General features: G+C 44.4%; 2 long non-coding RNA genes across 2 annotated transcripts in view; one reads left to right on the forward strand and one right to left on the reverse strand.

Annotated features, from left to right (window-relative positions):
- Positions 1 to 8,741, forward strand: part of LOC119169376 (uncharacterized) — a 117,250-nt gene extending 108,509 nt beyond the window's left edge. Inside the window, exon 3 of the long non-coding RNA XR_012889209.1 lies at positions 8,533 to 8,741. This is a non-coding gene — a long non-coding RNA (uncharacterized LOC119169376). The remainder of the gene's footprint in view (positions 1 to 8,532) is intronic.
- Positions 1 to 21,898, reverse strand: part of LOC142786993 (uncharacterized) — a 138,119-nt gene that overhangs the window by 101,078 nt on the left and 15,143 nt on the right. The gene's annotated exons all lie outside the window — the stretch shown is intronic.

A 21,898-nucleotide genomic window follows, 5' to 3' on the forward strand; every position in this document is an offset into this window, starting at 1 on the left:
GACTGGTGCAAACATGATAATCCTGACACGCGTGTCGTGTAAGAACACGAAAACATGCCATGCTCATAGCTTGCTCGTGGCCATTTCGCTCGCTCCACATATACCAAATTTTGTATCGCGTGACGTGAATAGATGACGAAGGTAAACGACGCATCCAAATGAAATAACCATGACAGGAAAGTCATGTACGGCATCATTTGCCTCCACATCGTAAGGTTGAGCTGATTTTAAAATGACATATCTACATTTCTCATTCGTGCTTCGCATATCATCGATTCCCGCTGTACGTGGGATCTGCAAATTTTTTAGGGGCGAAGCTCCTTAAAGCGGCACCCGTTCGTTCCTCGTCGTAGTCGCAGAGCATAACCAGTCTTACGCTTTGATCTGCAAGGTGGTGCCGGTGGGAGATTTTTCCTGTGCATTGTTGAACAATAAAGAATTCGCAGCGTGCGCGTTAACTAAAAGACGAATTCTCCTGTCTCTCATTCCCAGTTCGCAGCCATGGGCATGTACATTGAGCACTATCTGACAAGAAAGGGTTGCTAGGTTATACTTGCTGGGCGTAACCTTCTTGGTTTTAGAAAGGTTTAGCGAGCGTTGGCCCGCAGCGCCATAAATACAGTGAACAAGTATATTATACAATGAACTCGAGGTGGTTAAAAGTGGGAAGTAGAGAAGAAGCGCAAGCCGTAAGAAAGTGTACGTGTGCCTCCTCTCGTTCAGTCCTTGGAATGTCCGCTAGATGGCGGTGCTTCAATATGCGGAATATATGATTAAAAGATGCGAGATGGTGGTACTTGGAATGTTGACTAGATGGACGAACGGACACACAGACATGGATGGACGCACGGATGGCTGCATGGACGGAGGGACGCATGGACGGACTCAGAGCGGATGTATGGACGCACGTATGGACGTGCGGATGCACGAACAGATGCATTCACGGACGGGAGGATGGATGCATAGATGGTTTCACTGACAGACGCATATATGATGAAAAGATGCGAGATGGCACTACTTTGAGTGTTGAGTAGATGGACGAACCCACACACAGACAGAAGGACACGCGGACGCACGGATGGCTTCACGGACGGATGGACGCATGGACGGATGCAGGGGCGCATGCATGAATGAACGCAGAGACGGACGCACGGATGGACGTGCGGATGCATGAACAGACGCACGCACGGACGGGTGGATGGACGCACGGACGGTCACACAGACGGACGCATATATGATGAAAAGATGCGAGATGGTGCAAGTGTTGACTAGGTGGACGAACGGACACACAAGAAGATGCATGGACGGATGCATGGATGGCTGCATGGACGGATGGACGAATGAACGGACGCAGGGGTGGATGCATGGACGAACACAGGGACGGACGGATGGACACACGGACGGTCACACAGATGGACGCATGGACGGACGGAAGCAAGAACGAATGGATGCACGGATGCCTCACCCCACTCTCCATCATTCACGGGCCCATGGATATGCTGTAATTTTTAAATGTTTCGGGCTATTCCACCCGACCTTCAACTTTCATGGTTTGCTTTAGCACTATTACAGCACTTTACAGCTACCAGTCAAACATATACATTATCAGTTTTTGGCGCTATTTAAAAGCCTTCTGTTTGCTCTAACCACAGGGAATGATCCACATCATGCGTGCGCGAAATTCGCAAAGCATCATGTCAAGAGCTTGATTCTCTAAGAGGATGAATATAACTGATTACGAAGTTTTTTATTTGATTAAGCGGCGCACATCGTACACGTGATCTTGGTCGAAGCTTCACTGCACTATACAGCGCTGTCATGGCGTAGCGGGGACGGCTTTATGTCTTCTCATAGTAGAGTACCAAATCGTTAAACACTTTTTCTACTCACTGCAAACATGTACCAAGTACTCGGAATCGTTCAACATTTTTTCTAACCCCCCCCCCCCCCCCCAAACATATTCACCGGGCCTTATTTTGGGACTGCTCACTGCTCTCCCATAGTTGAGAACGAAGTACTCGAAATCATTGAAGTTTTTAAATGCAGAGCGTTTCTTAGCAAATTTGGGTGACTTCTATCTATCTATCTATCTATCTATCTATCTATCTATCTATCTATCTATCTATCTATCTATCTATCTATCTATCTATCTATCTATCTATCTATCTATCTATCTATCTATCTATCTATCTATCTATCTATCTATCTATCTATCTATCTATCTATCTATCTATCTATCTATCTATCTATCTATCTATCTATCTATCTATCTATCTATCTATCTATCTATCTATCTATCTATCTATCTATCTATCTATCTATCTATCTATCTATCTATCTATCTATCTATCTATCTATCTATCTATCTAACTGTCTATCTATCTATCTATCTATCTATCTATCTATCTATCTATCTATCTATCTATCTATCTATCTATCTATCTATCTATCTAGCCACCTACGACTTTTAGCTCTCCTGGCCGTTTCGATGATGGTATCGATACCAAACTTGGTATCATTTCATAACATGACTGTATGAAAAACATATTTGACCAGTAATAACATGAAAATCGTGACATGTATGTCATGAAGGTCATCATTTACATTTGATGGTCCTGCAGCTAATGCAGTGGTTTGGTTCACATGGCATGTTGTAAAACCCTTGTGTCTTAACATGATAGCATGGAGAACACAAGCGACAGACCCTAACACGAAAATCATGACATGCGTGTCATGTAACAACGTGACTACATGTCAAGCTCATGATGCGCTCGCGGGCGTTTTCCTAGCGTCGCATATACCAAATTTGGTATTACAGGACGTGAATGGATGAAGAAGGTATGATGATACTGGTGCAAACATGATAAACATGAGATGCGTGTCATGTAACAATACGACTACATGCTACGCTCATGATGGGCTCGCGGCGGTTTTGCTAGCTACACATATACCAAACTCGGTATTACGCAACGCGAACGGGCAACATAAGTATATGACACATGCAAACATGATAATCACGAAACGCGTGTCATGTAACTACATGACTACCTGCCACACTCATGATGCACTCGCGGCCGTTTCGCTAGCTTCCCTTATGCCACATTTGGTAGTTTGTGACATCAATGGCGCACTAAGGTATGTGACTAGTGCAAACATGATAATCTTGAGATGCGCGTCATGTGAGAACATGACTAAATGTCACAGTCAAAGCGCCAATACATTTCGACGTGTCGCGGTGCGTGTGCTCACCGGCGTTCATTTCGTCGCGTCACGCTGGCGTTGCCACGCCAGGCGCCGGTCCTGCCATATACTCGCAGGCACGTGCTACGTTGCTTTGACGCATGCGCGTTTCAGCGCATCCAGCGTCCCTCCGTCACGACAACAGGGAGATGCAGTGTTGTCGGGTAACGCATCGGCTCGAAATGCAGCATGTCGCATTTCGCACCGGTTGCGTCGGGCTGCGCCGACGGACTCTGGTCGCGCCGGTGGCGCCTGCGTCAGACTATAGAGTGCACGCGTTTTGCTAACGTAGGGTCGCTGTGCCCAGCGTGCGCGCTCGTCAACGCTACATTAAAGTATATTGGGCCCTTCATGATGCGCTCGTGGGTGTTTTGCTAGCTCCACATATACCCAATTCGGTGTTACGTGACGTCAATGAATGACGAAATATATGACTGGTGCGAACATTGTAATCCTGACACACGTGTCATGTAAGAAAGAACATGACAGCATACCACGCTCATTGCGTGCTCGCGGGCGTTTCGCTAGCTTCACGTATACTAAATTTGATATCACGTGACGTCAATAGATCATCATGATAATCATGACACGGAAGTCATATACGGCATCATTTACCTCTACTTCGTGACGTTGTGCCTATTTTAAAGTGACATATCAACCTTTCTGATTCAGGCTTTGCATATCATCTATTCCCACTGTACGTGGGATCTGCTTTCTTTTTTTCGCGTCGAGAGCGCAGCCCGTAGAAGCTCCCGCCAGCTGTGGAGGCACAAGCTGCACACTAATCGTTGCCGTGAGCATTCGCTGCAGGATTTCTACGCACATGAGTGGCCTGTGAGCGTCATTGCATGCCGCCGCTTAGTGTTCACTCGCGTGCGGGACCCACTAATGCGGAGTGAGAAACTTAGCGACGTTTCGCAAGCCAGAGACACTTTCTAATTCATGGACTGCACGCGTTTCCTTTATTATATATTGTTTAGGAGATGTTGGTGCTTTTGTAACTCCTGGGCCGAGTACTGTCGGTGTAGTCGTAGCGATCGCCACAAGCAGAAATTTCATTCGCACAGTAACGCTAAATGTGACACGTTATAGGGCCCAGGCAATAACGCATAATAACGCATAAGATGGAGGCTCAAAGACTCTAAAAATTTGAAAAATGACGCTACGCACGAAGCCCAGTCACACAGAAACACTAAAGATGTAGACAAAGTGAAGTTACAGGAAGAGGAACTATGTTTATGGTAAAGCGAGACATGACGCGCCACGTTCATGTGAAAGTATCTATATCCAATTTGCTTCCATTGTGTATACTTTTCGCTTCTATGAATACTTTATATAGAATTAAGCCGTTTTTAGAAATTCTATTAGTGCCAGTGCAGAACCCGCTTGTAAGGCATCTGTAGCAGTAGGAGCTATTTCATCGAACCGAAAAGCCTGCAGTCTACTGCTATTGAATCACGTGATGATTGCGTCGTACTGCTCGCAGTATAGTTCACCATTTGTCTGCGGCTGTTGGTCGTATCAGGCGCACACTTATAAAACCTTTAAATTGCCTGTCCTTGTCGGAGGCCTTGTCGATAGAAGGACGCACCTCAACATAAAACATAACGACTGTTTATTAGCAGCAGTGGGGTGAGCATGCCGACCCTGCTCTCGAAAGGTTAAAGGAACGATCATAAAACCGAGCTTGGCAACTTGGGTTTTATACCCACCAGTGGTGACGTACGCCTCCGGTGAAACTACGGTGGCGTCCAGTCTCTTATTGGAAGCGTGTTGCAGCAAGTGTTAGTGTCACGCCGGTCTAACCAGTGACGCATAACTTACGTAAGCGCTAAAGGCACGAACGTAAGACGAGTGAAGGACACAGGCTCTTCTTACGCACGTGCCTTTAGCGCTTACATAAGTTATGTATCAGTACGAACTAGCCCGAACCCAGTGCCTTCTGACCAGTGACAAGACCGAGGCTGCGCAGGTTTGTGCGCAGTGGTCTCCACATTGGCATACACGGGGCCGTAAAGACGTTTTTACCTTCCTGCCCGTGACTTTATATGCAAGAAAGCAATTCGTGTACGACAGCGTCACCGACGCCGAGATTTCTCTCCCACCGGCTCTTTGGCGCTATCGAGATAGTTGAGCGACGTACAAGTTTTACATTGCCAAAGTTTGTGAGTGCCAGTGATAGGACGGTCCGTTGTCCTCACCGGATCATCTAATGAGACAATACGCATATATTGCGCAAAAGTGTCATTAGGCTGTTTACCTCCACCGCAAAAAACAGAGGGGATCCACCCGACGTTCGCCGCAATTATGTGCGACGTAGCTCGTCACAATACCTGTGCGAAAGTACTCACATACGAACGTACATCGAAATTACCAAAGCAGACTTACAACATGGCAACTTTAGGATAAGCAGCTGCTACGAGCTGGTACGACCATTTCATCCTGTTTCACCGAGAGGCAGACCTATGGAATGGGCTTTGAACTTAGTAATGTAAGTTCATGTACAAGCCACAAAAACGTGGTGGCTGCAGCGCGATGAAATAACCAAGGATGGGGTCACGTGGAGTCCCCCCCTTTTTTTATTCTTTTGCTCGTTATTTTGTCGAGAGAAATTAATCATACTTTTGTGGCTTGTACGCAAGGCACATCTGTAGAATAGGTTTTGAAATCGGTGATATCACTTCTTCATATCAACACAGACAAGTCTTTATGGAGTTTAACGAGAATCTAGCACGTCATCGTTCAATAACATACCATATTGCGGACAATAATACCTGTAAATGTTCACACTTGCAAACGGTTGTTTAAAAGTAAGGGCCTAGCAAACAAATTTAGTTAGTGCGTCATATTTTTATATTTAACGACTCTTGAATGGGATACTTAAAAAAATTGCTAACATATTTGAGAGATTCTCCATGGGCATCATGATCACCACCACAATTTTTTTTCGTTTCCACTGAAGGAAGACGCCCTTTTTTAACAATCTCCTATTTACCTTTGCTTGCAATAGCTGAATCTATTAGGGTGCGAATAATGAAAAAAAAAACACCGTCTTTTTATATGAAATTTCGAACAGGTGTTACTTTGTGCATAATTTTCACATTGGTGCTTCTCTTAAAGTGAACTTTTTTTCTGGCTAAAAACCAGTTTCTCTGAAAGCAAGTAGTCAGTAAACATGCACCCTGTGTGAAGACTCTCGTGTGTTCTCCATGCGTGCGGTACATTTTTCTAAACAACAACGTGGCGTAAAAAAAAGCAGAATGTTTGTCTGGAGTCGCGGCTATGTACAGATGATTGTCGGGTAATTTTTAAGGCAATATGAATACTATGTGGGCCCTTTTTAAGCACCTGCTTTTTGAAGTGAGTATGTTAGGACACTTGAAGCTCGTATTTAGCTTAACTACACCTTATGTCTGTCGCGCCTGACAATAAGTTGAGATGCTGAGGACAGGAAATGGCGTCAGCAATAGCAAATTTTGCGACAATTATTACAGTTATTTTGTAAGTGTTAATAATAATGCTGAAGACATACTGAGGGGCCGAAGGCAGAACGAGTGAGCTATTCATCGTTGAACCTCTCATCTTTCTCGGAGTCCTTCATGGCGAACCGCGTGCAGGGTGACAACGGATGTGCTCTAATGGACCTGCATAATATGTGTCATGCAATTAGATCGAAATGCGTCTGTAAACTGTGCTGTGGAAGAGCTGAAATTATAGCAAATGCACCGCAGGATGTCTGCTGTCCTTGTTCTTGATTTTTTTTTTGGGGGGGAGGGCTTCAGAGTTTTAAGCAGTGTGACATTGAATGCTATGTCTTCGTTTAATGATGGCAACACCACATGAGCTGAAATTCTGAAATAATTACAATTGACGCCAGGCCCAAGTATAGTCAATGTGATAGAAAATGTACAAGAATATCGATGACACCTTGTGAATGGAGCGTCACGACAACTCACAAGAGAAGTGAGGTAAGGTAGGCTTGAGGATCAGAGGAGAAAAAATGATTTCACCAATGATTACCAAGTACGTATAGCGACTAAATAAAACGGTTAAATGGTGTTTGAGGCTTAATCTCAAAGGTGGTTCAGTAAAACACGTAGCTGCGCGAGTTGGTTCATAATTCATAATAAACTGGTTTGTGCAAATATAGACAAAGACCCAGAAAGAGAATAATAATAAAATTCAGTTGAAAGTTTGCGCTCGTCTCTGTCCCATATTTCCTGTGTCGTCTTCATTTTCGCACACCAGTTTACCTTCAGTCTCAAATGTTTGTGCCAGAGAACATAAATTGTCGGTAATCAATAAACAAGTCCTCTTTTGCGTTCGCACTTCCGACATTGCATCTGTTCTCCACATGTTTGAGTGATCAGAGTTTTGAGCACATGCTATGAAAGCAGAGCCTGGAAACTGATGGAGGCATTTTATACCTCGAAAACAGGTAACGTCTGTTTTATCCAATCTTTTGTTTCTTGATTACATGTTAAAATTTGGTTCTCGTGTTACCTGTCACAAGCTACAGAGAGGGACAATGCAATGTATTTGTTGACTACGACTATAAAAATAAGGTTAGTTGTAAGTTTGCGCTCGTCCATGTCCACCGTGCCCTTGTGTTCTAAGTGCGCAACGATAGTTGCCTACCAAGCAATGTAAAAAATTATCACGTCATGATTGGTGATGAGTGATGTTAGGATGACGTCACAGTGATTTTTAATCACTGTGACATCATCCTAACGTCACCCCCTGCCAAAATATCTGACGTCATCACATGACGTCATCGTTTTTAGTGAAAGGTGGGTCGATTCCGAAGAGGTATCGTGAAACCACGCAAGTTGCAGAAAACTTTAGTGGGGAAAAGAGGAGGAAGGAGGGATCAATGCGATCGACTATGAAGAAAAAAAATCACAGCATATCCACGGAGTGAATGATGAATTGTCTTTGGCAAAGGTTCAAGAAGGCATCGCGTAAGCAACCGTTTTCTTTAGCACCTACATCCAAGTCATGACACTTAGGATAGGTATTAAACAGAAAAAAGAACTCCACTTGGAAGCCTTCGCTGTCGGACACGAACCCGAAGAATCAACGCAGCCAGATAGAATGAACACGAGGGACGGCACTGGACCATGCATATGGAGGCCGCCCATCTAAGGCGCACACTGCGATTTTATTCTCTTTCTTGAAAAAGGAAGAGAATAAAGGTTTGTTTCGCTCTCACTCTATAAACTAAGGCGGGGTCAAATGACACAAATTATTGTTATTTTGTATTTTAACCAGATTTATTCTTGCCTCACACAGATCTACAATATCATGCTTACCCCTGGGCTGTTTCGATCTACGGCGGAGGACACTTGGAAGCGTACTTGGCGCACAAAGTCGGAAGAAGATAGTCTTGAGGTGGCTGCAGACCACCATCTCTGCTTCTATTGCTTTCGTAATGCTCATAAAACCTATTCTGCGCAGGACGTCCACTTTGTTCAATAAACATCCTGTTCATGCACCATCAACACCGATAAAAGATAAGCTGCTCAAATTTACAGAGAGTTTACCTCCTGATCCTTTAACAATGTCCACCTCAATGAACCACGAAACCTTATTAGAAGAAGTGCATCAGTATGTTGCACACAGCCACGTTTACTACTCAAGGAGGTATTTATTGCTTATAGTTTACATAGCCAAATGCATCACGTATACATAAATTGAAAGTTGTGCTCTTTTCAAGCTGAAACGCGGCAGGTCAATAGGCAGTGTATTAGTAGTACTGTTTTCATTTACATTGGTAATAATGATATATGCTATGTGCGCACTGCTTCACGAACAGCTTTATATAATTTATGCAAATGAAACTGTTGCGTTACTTTCAGGAACTACTGACTACATCATCGTAAAACTATATAGCAAACAAGGCATTAAAAAACGGTTAAAAACTTGTGTTAGTTGACCCTCAGATCAAAGTTGGTTTTCTTTCAGCTAAAACACGAGCCTTGTTCACTATAAATAGCCCGAAAATCGTCTTATCTAATACACTCTATCTGCCGGTTTTCACGAACCTATGCTTTGCGGCCAGCGTGCTAAGCACAGAAGAAAATTAACTACGTCTTGCTGTTGTTACAAGCCATAAGATGGCACAAGTCAAACTGTCGTTTATTTTCTTTTATTATGTGGTTCCCAGCACTAATTTACACATCCCTATTTTCAGGGCAGAATTAAGTAACATATGCTATATGACTAGGACTGCATAATCGGTCATGAATGATGGATGACGAAAAGCAACTATTTCGAGTGATTTAGAAGTACATGTTGCTGGCCTAGTTGGTTTGTCATACTGAAGAACGCTCTTTCTTTGTTTGTCGTTTTTTTTTTCGTGGGGCGGGGGTGTTTAGGCGTCTAGAAGTTTCCCTCAGTAATTCGAGTGAATAGAATCGCTGTCATACTTTTCGCCGAAGAAGGGGAACGATCCCCAATAATTCGGAGTGTCTGCTTTTATCATATATAATACTATGTGAAAAAAGAAAGGTTTGCCTACGGCCTCATTTGTTAAATAATTTATTACCTAACAAATATACAGTGTACAAAAAAAGTAGTTTGCTCGGCGCGCCTGACTTAAGAAGATGTTTAATATAGACCACCCCGCTCGTATGCTTAAAAGCACCTTCTCATGTCGATAGATAGATGGGTATACGGGCAATAAGAGACCGACACCAAAAAAAGAAAAACCGTGAAGTCGTATTCAAACTTCTTTATACCATTGTCTAAAAAAAAACAAAGGTGATTTCATGAGTAGCCTCTGCTTGCATCCTCGTCTTTTTTTTTTCTGTGGATAATGGAAATTCTTCCACAGGAGCTCTTTTTTGGGGGGGAGGGGGGAGTTCATGCTACGTGATAACAGTTCCTGCTGTGCACGGACTGCTTTGTGCCCAGTACACTAAAGCTCCTCTGTTGCTTGCATTGAGCACATCTTACGCAACAATGACCCAGGGCCCCAAAAAGAAGCATCTGTGAAACTGAACGGCAACGCATACATTGAACGCATACATTGAGAAAGACCTGAATGGCGTCAAAGCGACTCCGCAACGTCTTCGTGCTTTCAAAAGTTATACGTTCTCCCAAAGCTGTAGCGTGCCAGCAGACTTCGCAGGTGCCGCTGTATGTTGGTAATCAGATGAAGACGGCAGTCGGTACCAAAAGTATTACAACAACCACGCAGTGGCTGAAACACCGTAGAGCACGAAATGATTGCGGGTCATTTGTCAATACCGCGAAAGCTGCGCCCCAATTTTGATACCTTTCGTCTTATCTACACTGCTATAGTATTTGATTAGTCAGTGATGGCAGGCGCAGCAGTGCTCAGGAATAACCACGTTGGCTTTGCCTTTTTTTTTCCAGCGCCCCTTTCTGTCTGTAACTGATCGATTCCGCTCGCAACGCAACCAGCTGCTACAGCGTACAGCTGCTCTTTATTTATTTATTTATTTATTTATTTATTTATTTATTTATTTATTTATTTATTTATTTACCCTTAGGGTCAATAGACATTACAGAGGAGAGTGGTTATATTTAAAAAAGAAATGTTTCAGTTATGCGACAATTTGAACAACATATAAAGATAACTAGTATAAATACCTCTATAAATACTTCAACAATATTATACATTGGCATCTGTGGAGGACAACAAAGATAAGAAATAATAGTAACGCAATGAAGCAGCGAAGCAAAATACGGCCACACAAAATGTAAAATGACGCAGCATTTACACCATATTCCTTTCAGCAACGGTGTGTACAAATGGAAGCGCCTACTTCAATGGCACGTCACGCACTCCGTGTTTCATCAAATAGCTTGAAACTTAGTGTTCACATCAGTGCAGGCCACCCGAGTGGACAACTGGTGATAATTACCATCCTTATGCTGCATATTGCCACAGAGAATCATTTTGCTGAGTGCACTACCAAGTTTAACCATTTTTTGACATGACACATTCCAAGACCATTGTGAAAACTATTTTTTTTCTAGGCTCGTTACTAATAAAACACAAAAACAAGCTGTTCATGCGTTTTGGGCCTAATGGCGGATTGTGTTTATGCGGGTACTGAAGCTGACTGCTTGCAGAATAATTAGATACTTTGTTACACATTCAATTACTTTAATTACCAAAAACCACAGGGAACAACGCTTTTGTTCATTTTCTTACTTGCAATGTAATACTGAGTGCCTTGGGATTACGCCACGTGACTTTGACGTGTTTTTGACGGTGCATCATAATTCGTGTTTCAAAAGAATATAGAGTAGATGTTGAAAAGAAAGAGAAAAGTACAATGCCATTGGTAAAGCACGCTTGAATAAATCGGAGTCACTAATTTCCACCGTTAGTGCAGGTAGGCAATTCCATTCTTTTGATGCACGAGGTATGAATAAATTCAAGAATGCGTGAGTTGTACACGATTGAATTCCGACTGTATGTATGTGCTCTAGTCTATTGGAAACGTACTGCAAAGAACTGATTAGTTCATTATGCAAGTATGGATGATGGTAAAGCTTATGAAAAAGAACTAGATTCTGTGTTTTATGTCGAGATGCGAGAGTCGGTAAGTTAAGATTATTTCTCATTTCTGTTATGCTGGCAGTCATCTGTACTGAGAGCAAATAAGACAAATGATGGGTTATTAATACCGGTGTCGCACGGGCACTTTTATTGGCGATCGGTGCCAAACCGGATTAAGCACGAACCGGTTTAGGCACTGCTACATCCACCTTCAAGCACGATCACGTATGATCAGAATTAAGACTATCGAAATACACGCATCTTGATATCGCTTACAGATCGCGCGATTTCACTGATGTGTGCGCTCTGTGGCCGAGCTTGTTGAAAGCACACAAACATAGAAATTCGAGCAGAGCTCAATACAAACACAACAAAAAGGCCAGCTTTTCACAAAATAGAGATTTTAAACTGTTTCAATTGATGCAATACCTTTAATTTCGCTCATTTTGAAATTCGTATGGAAATCAAGTAGCTATTGGAGAAGCAGACAATAAGCAGCTGTTAGACGACCATTGTCTTGCCGTGCTGCGGTGCTCTATTGGCTAAGCTGCTCCCCCGTAGGTCGCGGAGTCGAATTCCGGCTGCGGCGGCTGCGTTTTCGATGAAGGCGTAAATGTTCGAGGCCCATCTGCTTAGATTTGGGTGCACGTTAAAGAACTCAGATGGTCGAAATTTCTGTAACCCTCTACTACAGTGCCTCCCGTAATAATATGACGGTTTCGGGACGTTAGACCCCACATATCAATCAATCAATGACCGTTGTCTTCCACGCTTTGCCTAACTGTCGCACCGTCGGAGCAATCGGAGCACCTCGAAACAGATTGATTGTAAGCGTTGGCAACTTTTCGGGTTGATAGGCCGGGCTAATTGTCGGGTTAATACTACGTCGGCTTAATTGACTGCTGCCAGAAGCGGCTGGAGGACTTGAGGCGCGTACAACGCTATTGACCCTTGTCTGCAACTGGATGGCTACGAGGGGGTGCCGTAAGAAATAAAGAAATGAAGATTAAGAATTTCACACAGCAATACAGGTAAGTGCTAGGAAAACTCTATCGGATGATGGAATAATGAAACTGCTTTCATATGAACGCAGTTTTTGATGCTCGAGTGTTTTTGCACGAATAACGTTGCTGACAAAGACCTCCATGAAAGTGTTGTATGGTGATTTTTTTCAGTGACGCGTACAGACGGGTCCACTGTTAAGGGAAACACTTGCGTATGCAGCACATTTGTGTTTCACTCTCTCGCAAAAGCACAGTGGCTTAGATATACACGAAAGTTGCAGTGACTGCTTGTTCTGCCTCTTTTTGACAGACTAGTGCCAGACATAAGCATTGTTTCCTTATCCACTTGTTACAAGAGGTTCGGCAATTTGAACGGTGCCCATTGTAGTGTTCGCTTTAACAGTGGATGGCACTGTACATGTTCACTTCTATTTCGAGTGTTAGAGTACCTGCAGTACGTACGCCTCCTTAATTTAGTTCAATCGAAATCTCAGTGCGATTTTGCGTGCCACTGATTTGGCTAGGCAGCCGCAAATTCATGGCACCTGGCGCAAGAAGGAGACGGCAGGAAGCGCGACTGCCTGCGTCGCCAAGTGTCGATGATGACTGAGGTCCTGAGCAATAGTGTAACAAGCGTACAACTTTCCGTAAAGCGGGCGCTTATAAACAGGATAAATATAAGGAAAAAAAAAACGAGTTTCAAAAGCAGCTTGTAAATCGTGTTACATGTATACACCACAAGAACCGACCTGGTACGCTTTATCTCACCGAAGCTCGAACGGGATTACCTTCGACCGTGTAGCAGCGGCCGAAAAGTTGATCGCGATCAAGGAAACTAATACGGATCACCCTGATGGCCATTAAAAGTGCCCGTGTGACACCGGTTTAAGAAGAAACTCTACACTGCCAGATAAGGCACATAAAAAAAAAACACACACAGGAACCAGAGAAAGCAAATGCCAATGGGACCAAGAGTAAACCCCGTATATAGTCAGAATGCAAAGCTCTCTGACCTTGTGGCTATACACGGCGTATGGGCCTTGTGAAGTGGAGGATTACGGCTCCCGAAATAGTCAAATAACGGATCCCACTCATTGCCATGACTGTTTTCACTTTTCGCTACAGCTGTGCGGTGGCATGTGTAGAGTAATTAGCATCTTCCGGTTTCGTAAAGCGCAACGAGGCCACCTTTAAATTATGGCACCCCTGCAGAGACAAGAGATATCAGATATCCGTGCTTCTTTAATTCCTTGACGACCCTGTAAAGAGCGAGAATCACGCGATCCTGGTAGCAACTGTAGCGCTCGCGCATACGAATGACCTGCCGTGCAGCAGGCAGTGCTCCCTGTTGCGCGATAAGGTCGCATGGCTTGAAGCTGTTGCGCGCACGTCTTAGCCCGGAAGCGACTACGTAAATAGCCTGTGTTTATGTGCTCGAGTGAATGTATATTTGCTTCTTTCCGTTATCGGCTAACTAGCAAGCATGATAATGAGGCAAGACGGTTCAGACGCGGGCTGGTTGTTATTCTCGTTCTGTCTGGTTTTTGCTCTAGGCATTTCGCTATTAGCACGCGACAGCGAAAATGATTTAACTTAAATAGAGAAAGACACAGCAAGTCATGAAAAAGAGGTAGGTCTTGATCTGTCGTTGTCCGTGTGCTCATTCTGGCTACTGCACTGAATTATGCACTGCCACTTAGCTCCGATGTCTGTCTTTTTGAGGAAGGTGTGACATTGAAGAAAATGACTTATATGTATATGATTATGTGGGCAAATTATGTGGGCCAATTAGTTTGGCAATGCACTTCTTTAACCTTCAGCCTTTTTCCGCAATTAGGACATGATTTAGGTAAATCAGGAGTCATCATCAAGCCACAGTCCGACTCTGATGCGCGTTTACAATTTAGTTTCCGGAGGACAAACATATGCGGCAGGGCTCCACGTGTGAGGTGAGGCAGCGCGCGAAATGAGTGTACATTTTCACATTCACACGCAGATCACCAAAATAATGACACTCAATCGACTTATTGGCTGGTCGGGTTGATTCGTTCATTCCGACGTCTTCTCAATTCAACTCACTGGCGTTCACTGACAGCTATTCACAGCTTTATACGGTATTCCGTCTGTATGGGCCCTGTGCACGCATGCTTAACACCTACTGCTGAACGAGCTCCTGGAAATGTTAGAACACTCGCTCTTTGTCAGGGACTGTAACGCTTCACCGAAAGTGACTTGTACAGAACTATAGGAGTAGAGCGAACCATAGGACAAAGCATTTGTCCATTACTTTCAAACACTTACAATACATCCCCTTTAACCTAACTATGTGCGCTCAAGTGAAACGCTAAATCAAATGATAATGATAACTATTCTCTGGGAACTCTCTTGTCACACATATAAAACTGTCATTAGAGCAGAGAATTAAGATCGCATTATCATTCTTGATTGATGCCGGAGCCTCGGCAGGTTAATGTAAGCGTGACGGGACGGATTTCGAAGCATTTTTTTTGCATTCCGTCCAAATTGAATGCATGAATAATACCTCTTGAAACATACTATGCTACGTCTACTACTCTGTTTAAGCACAACGTCAGTAATTCTTACCCATAAAAAATCTCTTAGGCTTCAGCATACGCTGTCAAGCTTTATTACATTAGCGAGAGTTGGTGCGGGAGCTATATATCCATAAATTCACTGTACATGGCAGTAATTTTTCTCTCGCGGTAACATCAACGTAATGTCGCAATCACTATTGCTTGTTCGGTGTTTTGTGGCTCACCAAACGCAGACTGCATGAAGAAACAAAGCCCGAAACGGGGCTAAACAATAATACACAAAACGGACCGCAGCTTCGTTGCAAGATTCATCAACTCGATGCAACGGCCGCATCAGCGGGGCAGCCCCGACTGGTGTGAACTATTTAGGTAGCCATGTATCGATCATTTCGTATTGTGAAATAGACAAGTTGAACAGTGTTTGTCTTCAGTTTTCCTCTAACGTGGCATTTACCGTGTCAGGCTGCCATATTATATGCACTGCTCAGCTGAAACGAGCACTGGCGCGCGTGCTCACAATGCTCATTGAAGAAGCGAAGCGTAGACTGCTTACGAAAACAAAGCCTGAGACGGGGCTGAACAAGAAAACACAGTACGGCGCCCTGTATCCATTACAAACCCGCAGGGCGTGGGTTCGAATCCCGGCTGCGGTGGCTGCATTTCCGATGGAGGCGGAAATGTTGTAGGCCCGTGTGCTCAGATTTGGGTGCACGTTAAAGAACCCCAGGTGGTCTAAATTTCCGGAGCCCTCAACTACGGCGTCTCTCATAATCATATAGTGGTTTTGGGACGTTAAACCCCACATATCAATCAATCATGTATCCATTACAAGCTGTATCGACTCGGTGTAACGGCTGCATCAGCGGAGCAGCCTCCACTGACGCAAACTGGCCACACAGGCGCGCGTCGGCTCAGACGCAACAGTCATCGCGACACCAATGTGCCCTCGAACAAACTGCCTCGAGGTACAGCGCGCATCACTTCTTGCGACTCGGTTAATGGGCCTCGCGAGACATTGGTGCATGGACCGTTCGTATGTGGCAGTTCGCCAAAGATAAGCGGCGTCGCGTGCGGATGCGGATTGCCCAACCAAGTTTAATTGATATTCTTCGGCGAGCCCATCCGTTCGCGTGCGAGCAAGCGCATATGTGATTTAATACATAAAACAGCTGGTGTAACCCAGCGATGACATGTTCATTTGCGTCAAAGTATGAACTTGCGCATTTTGTTCGAAGGGCATCGACATTATCCTCCGATCTAATTTTACGACGAATACTGGCAACATTGCCCACGTGAGCCGGTAGGAGATTGATTGATTAATATGTGGTGTTTAACGTCCCAAAACCGCCATTTGATTATGAGAGACGCCGTAGTGGAGGGCTCCGGAAATTTTGACCACCTGGGGTTCTTTAACGTGCACTCAAATCTGAGTACACGGGCCTACAACATTTCCGCCTCCATCGGAAATGCAGCCGCCACAGCCGGGATTCGAAGCCGCGACCTGCGGGTCAGCAGCCGAGTACCTTAGCCACTAGACCACCGTGGCGGGGCGCCGGTAGGAGAACGATCTCTATGAACGGAGTGTGTCAGATGAACTTCGCTTGTGTACAGGTGAGAAGGAACCCTGTAGTCTCAGAAAGTAATGGTTTACTGTTTTGCGCTGCCAGAAGTTTTAATAAGTGTTTCCCAGGCTCACCACGATAGTGCGTGCTTTCAGAGAATAACAGTTTCTACAGCCCCATATTATTTGATATTGCGGGAACAATCATTGCATGCTGAAATTTTTAGAGATTTATTTATCTGGTTGTAATAAGTGTCAGCCCGTACAGGGCCTGAAATAGGGTAGTAAAATAGAAACCACTGCTATCGTAAAATGGTAGACTGCATGAGTGTGGCAATGCAAGCTAGCTGGTACTTCATCTTAAGGTCTTTTTGTAGCGCCAAGTACCAAAGATAGGGAGGTTAGGCGAGAACAAAAATGCACCCCAGTCCAGTTGTCTAACGTTCCCAACTTTGTTGCATAGCGTACAACCAGAGCTTCCGATGAAAAGGTATTGAGCTTGTACCTCTATTGCAGCGGTTATTGAGCTTTATTTCCAGTGCCGCTGGGTCCCACTGGATTGAACAGTCAAGCTTCTTAGCGTCTCGACTTGTCGGCGTGTCATGTATTCACTATAGACGGGTGTCTATAAAACTGAGGAAGGGCGAAGCATGCAGTTTTGTATAAGTGGGTTAATGCCCTCAGTTGAGATCTTTGTGCAACATTATAAAAGGGAAGTATCCTATAGGGTCTCGGCTTGTCCACGTCTAATGTCTTCATGGTGTGTCATGCAGCCGCGGTCCGTTATAAAAGCAAGTATTAGACACAGAAACGGGTTATATGCTACTACTCGCCACAGGACTACTAAAATTGAAGAATGCAGCAGTTAGCTCGAAAAATAGTCGACGACGCTGGTGGAGCTAGAGCCCCCTTTCTGATACGTGCCGCAGCGAACTGGACCTGTAGGGTAAGGATCTGAGACTGGGCATGTGGGCTCAAAGAGTATCATGAGGAAGAAGAAAGATCTTATAGGGTAAACTGCATTCTGACGCAGTTTCCCGACGATGTTAGTGGATCAGAAACGCCATTACCTGCATGTTTGGTTTCTGGCTTGGCATCTACTTAGTGCCTCATTAAAAAATCTCTCTGCATACACTGATTGCTACGCCCCCTTCCCAAGTTTCATCTCAGTGGAGCTGAACCACCGTTCCCTACACGCTTAGATTCATTCCCGTTTTTTAAAGCGTAAAGAAGTATTCTGACGGGACTCTCACTCTGCAGGCGTATTCATCCGTGAAATATAGCAAAACAATATTAATATCTAAGGTTTAACGTGCCGAAACGGAGGCATGATTCTGCACGAAAGACGCCGTAGTGGTGGGCTCCGGAAAATGTGCGCTGACATGGCACAGTACACGGGCATCTAGCACTCTGCCTCCATTTAAATGCGACCGCCGGAACCGGGATCAAACTTGCCACTTTCAGGTAAGCAGCTGAACACCCTCACCGCAACACCCTCGGTGCGGATTCTGTGCAATTCGGCCTCTCGTTTCGCTCTACTCACCTCGATACGCCGTGGTCTCTCATGAGTCGAGGAAATGAACGCATTGCGCAACATCAAGCCACTGTCAATGACACGAAAAGAGGCACGAAGAAAACGAGTTCCGCAGGAAGTGGAGGTCGACACGGGAACGCCGACGGTCGCATGCTATCGCCGACGCAGCTACGAGTGCGAATAGATACACCTCTATACTTGAGCATGCGAAGGAACTCGTTGGAGGCGTTATTCGATCGAAGCGTGTGCTTTCGCATGTCGACGTTCTCTCGACCGTATTTAGAAGGGGTGTCACGTTGCTTTATCATTTCCGATCGACAACTTGTGCACAAACGAAGTCACGAAAATTGTAACGATGTCGATAAAGCCTAGGAGCATCTTGTGTTTGTGGAACGACCGTGTTTGTGAGATAGCTGTGTCGAATATTTGGGATCCGATATGGCCGAGGATGCCAAGGTTGCGTGTAGAAGCCGGAAGACGCGCACACGTAGGCTTTCTTCCTATATATATATATATATATATATATATATATATATATATATATATATATATATATATATATATATATATATATATATATATATATATATATATATATATATATATATATATTACGTAACACGCTTCAGAGTAAGTTTGATGATCATCATTGAATGCGAGTGTGAAGAAGCGAAAAAAAAGTCGTTTCCGCAATCGTAAGCCGTAGATCATATCTCAACAAGAAAGACGATTGAATATGTAAACGAAAAGAAGGAAACAGGCGGTGTTTGCAGACGCGAATGCAGCTTAAGCACAGCATTGTGAAACATCCAAGATTGCGATGGCAATACACAAAACAGCCTTGTCACTGGTATCGGATAATTGAACCCACGACCTCGTCTTCGTCGGCAGAGCACTGTGATCGCTAAGTCACAATAAGAACTACTTTCTTATGCGATTATTATTTATTTTTAATACATTATGAGCCAAATACATTATAGAGGGGAGTTGAAATAAGAGATAGAGAGAAAGTTTTATTGTAAGAAGGATGTGTCACCTTTCACGTAGAGTGGAGCCATTATTTCATGGCTCCCATTTGCTCGAGCCACTTTGCACAGCCTCTGAGTGGCAAAATTCTTTGCGCAGTGATACTCTCGTGTACAGCGCTGCACAGTAGGGGCAGTATGAGAGATATTTTGTATATTTGAAGAAGTGAAGGAAGAAAAGAAATATGATTATCATTACTTATACAATGTTACCTAAAATACAAAAGGTATGTACGCATGAAGAGTAAAATTCAAGTTTGATTGGTTCATTATACAAGGAAGAAAGGAAGGAAGTATGTTTATTTACAGAAAGGCAGAGAGGTCGGCCTGAGCGATAGTTTGCTCTAGCCTGCTACTGTACACTGGGGGAAGGGAAAGAGGAAAAGAAAGAATAATGGATGACGATGGTGAGATAGAGAGGTGAGTATGTAGTGTTCTTTCTAGCTGAGACACATTTTATTGCCGCGCACATAATCAAGTTGTTTCTAAAAAGGTAATAACTGCTCTTGTGACCGCAGTTGCACTGTTGGTGTCTGGCCAAGGGCCCAACATGGTCTCATCAGTTAATGACCTACTGCAATATTGTTCAGTAGAAGAAATCAGTGTTTGTCGTTCACGTGCGTATGCTGGGCAGACACAAAATATGTGCTCAAGTGTTTCTGGCACATCACAGTGTTTACAATTAGGACCGGTGTCACTGAGACCGATGATATGTGCGTAACGTCTAGTGTACGCTACACCAAGACGAATGCGGTGGATCATACTTGTGAGTTGCCGTTTCAATTTAGGAGGCATGCGGAACCTCATTTCCGGGTCCCATTTGTGAAGTCGCTGGTGTCGCCGTTCCGGTTTGGTCCAGTGCTGAAGTGTGTAGCTGCGCATCACGCAGCGAAGCAGGGCGTTCGTGTCAGCTCGTGAAAACGCAATGCGTACTTCAGGGGCACTGCTTAAGGCATTTTTAGCTTGAGCGTCTGCCTCTTCGTTTCCCATCACGCCGCAATGAGCGGGAATCCACTGGAAAGTTATAAGATGGCCATTTGTTGAAGCAACCTGAATAAGTTCTGTTATTTCTATTGCCAAGCTGTATTATGGACCTTGCTTCATGATGCAATTAATGGTTTGCAAAGCGGGTTTGGCATCACAGAAAATTGTCCAGGCTCGAGGTCGCTCTCCGGAAATAAACCTTATTGCCTCTCGGATAGCGACAAGCTCTGCGGCAGTTGATGTGGTTTTATGGTCCACTTTGAATCGTCGAGCGATATCCATGTCTGGGATGACAAAGGCTGTCGCGGACGTGTTTAGCGTGGTGGATCCGTCGGTGTACATGTGCAGAGAATCACTGTACGTTGTATAAATGTGATATAGGGTCAGTTGTCTGAGGCTAACAGAAGAAATGAGCGACTTCTTCGTAATTCCAGGTATCGTAAAAGAGATAGGTGGTTTAGGCAGAACCCAAGGTGGCACTGCAGGGACATTTGGCGGAGAAAACCTTGATGGTATAATATTTTCATGCCGCAATATTACTTTTGAGAAACTGCAATCTGGGTGAGTGGCGGGTAGTACTGACAGTGGGTGCTGTCTGTGTCTGCTCAGTAATCGTAGGTGAACTCTAAGTGGCTCGCTGAGCATGTATACACTGATGGGACAAGCCCGAGCCTCTGCGATTGTCCCATTTGTTGAAGTGCAGCGTGGTAGACCCAAGCATCTTCGTAAGCATTGAGCTTGAACACTCTCGAGTGTCTTCACACAACTAGGTCTCATATTGGAAAGCACTGGCATGCTGTATCGAATGTATCCCACAAATAGAGCATTGTATAATTGAAGTAGCGATGATTCTGATGGGCCCCATCTTGCTCCTCCTACGTGGCGAAGAATGAGAGCAAAGCTCTTCAATTTAGATTTAAGCACGGCGACATGCCTCGTCCACGATAGATCTCTGTGTACGACAACCCCAGGGAACTTGTGGTGCGTTACAGCAGGTATGGCTGTCCCATTAATAAATATCGGGTATTGCGACATATGCTTGCGCGTGAACGCAAGCACTGCGCATTTGTCGATTGAAAGAGTGAGCCCCTGACGTCGTAGATATTTGTATGTGATCGTCACTGCACGCTGTAGTTGAGCTCGCAATTGCGGACGAGTAGTTCCGGATGCCCATATGCATATGTCATCAGCGTATGCAGTGATCTTCACCGTGCTGGGAAGTTCTGCTGCTAGGCCGATCATTGTGACATTGAATAGGATCGGGCTGAGAACTCCTCCTTGGGGAACACCACGATGAACCTTATATCGATCGGTGTCTCCGTTACTTGTCGTCATGTAAATGGTGCGGTCCCTAAGGTAGCTAAAAATCCAAGCGTACAGTCATCCACCGATGTCGAAATCTTCCAGTGCGTCAAGGATCGCATTATGCAGCACATTATCGTAGGCACCCTTAATGTCT

The sequence above is a fragment of the Rhipicephalus microplus genome, chromosome 2, assembly GCF_043290135.1.
Source record: "Rhipicephalus microplus isolate Deutch F79 chromosome 2, USDA_Rmic, whole genome shotgun sequence".
NCBI classification, from domain to species: domain Eukaryota; kingdom Metazoa; phylum Arthropoda; class Arachnida; order Ixodida; family Ixodidae; genus Rhipicephalus; species Rhipicephalus microplus.